The sequence below is a fragment of the Triticum dicoccoides genome, chromosome 7B (assembly GCF_002162155.2).
Source record: "Triticum dicoccoides isolate Atlit2015 ecotype Zavitan chromosome 7B, WEW_v2.0, whole genome shotgun sequence".
Lineage (NCBI taxonomy): Eukaryota > Viridiplantae > Streptophyta > Magnoliopsida > Poales > Poaceae > Triticum > Triticum dicoccoides.
The window spans coordinates 107,143,295-107,145,790 of NC_041393.1; positions in this window are offsets into that span (position 1 = coordinate 107,143,295).

Here is a 2,496-nt window from a genome sequence, read left to right on the forward strand (position 1 = left end):
GGGGGGGGGGTGAATAGGCACTTTAAAATAATTATAGTTTAGGCTTGAACAAATGCGGAATAAACCTAGCGGTTAATTTGTCAAGCACAAAACCTACAACAACTAGGCTCACCTATGTGCACCAATAACTTATGCTAAGCAAGATAAACAACTAAGTGATAGCAATGTTGGGGAACGTTGCATAAAATAAAAAAATTCTTACGTTCACCAAGATCAATCTATGAGTTCATCTAGCAACGAGAGAGAGGAGTGCATCTACATACCCTTGTAGATCGCGAGCGGAAGCGTTCAAGAGAACGGGGTTGAGGGAGTCGTACTCGTCGTGATCCAAATCATCGGAGATCCTAGCGCCGAACGGACGGCACCTCCGCGTTCAACACACGTACGGTCAGCGTGGCGTCTCCTCCTTCTTGATCCAGCAAGGGGAAGGAGAGGTTGATGAAGATCCAGCAGCATGATGGTGTGGTGGTGGATGCAACAGGGATCCAGCAGGGATTCGCCAAGCGTCTGCGGGAGGAAGAGGTGTAGCAAGGAGGGAAGGGAGGCGCCAGATGTTAGGGTGTGGCTGCCCTCCCACCCCCCTCTTTATATAGGGACTCCAGGGGGGGCGCCGTCCCTAGGAGATGGGATCTCCTAGGGGGGGCGGCGGCCAAGGGGGGAAACTTGCCCCCCAAGGCGAGTGGAGGCGCCCCCTCCCCTAGGGTTCCCAACCCTAGGCGCGGAGGGGGGCCCAGGGGGGCGCACCAGCCCACCAGGGGCTGGTTCCCCTCCCACTTCAGCCCATGGGGCCCTCCGGGATGAGTTGCCCCACCCGGTGGACCCCCGGGACCCTTCTGGTGGTCCCGGTACAATACCGGTGACCCCCGAAACTTTTCCGATGGCCGAAACTCGACTTCCCATATATAATTCTTTACCTCCGGACCATTCCGGAACTCCTCGTGACGTCCGAGATCTCATCCGGGACTCCGAACAACTTTCGGTTTGCTGCATACTCATATCTCTACAACCCTAGCGTCACTGAACCTTAAGTGTGTAGACCCTACAGGTTCGGGAGACACGTAGACATGACCGTGACGGCTCTCTGGTCAATAACCAACAGCGGGATCTGGATACCCATGTTGGCTCCCACATGCTCCTCGATGATCTCATCGGATGAACCACGATGTCGAGGATTCAAGCAACCCCGTATACAATTACCTTTGTCAATCGGTATGTTACTTGCCCGAGATCCGATCGTCGGTATCCCAATACCTCGTTCAATCTCGTTACCGGCAAGTCACTTTACTCGTGCCGTAATGCATGATCCCGTGACCAGACACTTGGTCACTTTGAGCTCATTATGATGATGCATTACCAAGTGGGCCCAGTGATACCTCTCCATCATACGGAGTGACAAATCCTAGTCTTGATCCGTGTCAACCCAACAGACACTTTCAGAGATACCCGTAGTATACCTTTATAGTCACCCAGTTACGTTGTGACGTTTGGTACACCCAAAGCACTCCTACGGTATCCGGGAGTTACACGATCTCATGGTCTAAGGAAAAGATACTTGACATTGGAAAAGCTCTAGCAAACGAACTACACGATCTTGTGCTATGCTTAGGATTGGGTCTTGTCCATCACATCATTCTCCTAATGAGGTGATCCCGTTATCAATGACATCCAATGTCCATAGTCAGGAAACCATGACTATCTGTTGATCAACGAGCTAGTCAACTAGAGGCTCACTAGGGACATATTGTGGTCTATGTATTCACACGTGTATTACGATTTCCGGATAATACAATTATAGCATGAATAAAAGGCAATTATCATGAACAAGGAAATATAATAATAATCCTTTTACTATTGCCTCTAGGGCATATTTCCAACAGTCTCCCACTTGCACTAGAGTCAATAATCTAGTTACATTGTGATGAATCGAACACCCATAGAGTTCTGGTGTTGATCATGTTTTGCTCGTGGAAGAGGTTTAGTCAACGGATCTGCGACATTCAGATCTGTATGTACTTTGCAAATATCTATGTCTCCATCTTGAACATTTTCACGGATGGAGTTGAAACGACGCTTGATGTGCCTGGTCTTCTTGTGAAACCTGAGCTCCTTGGCAAGGGCAATAGCTCCAGTGTTGTCACAGAAGAGAGTGATCGGCCCCGACGCATTGGGTATGACCCCTAGGTCGGTGATGAACTCCTTCATCCATATTGCTTCATGCATTGCCTCCGAGGCTGCCATGTACTCCGCTTCACATGTAGATCTCGCCACGACGCTCTGCTTGCAACTGCACCAGCTTACTGCTCCACGATTCAACATATACACGTATCCGGTTTGTGACTTGGAGTCATCCAGATCTATGTCGAAGCTAGCGTCGATGTAACCCTTTACGACGAGCTCTTCGTCACCTCCATAAACGAGAAACATATCCTTTGTCCTTTTCAGGTACTTCAGGATATTCTTGACCGCTGTCTAGTGTTCCTTGCCGGGATTACTTTG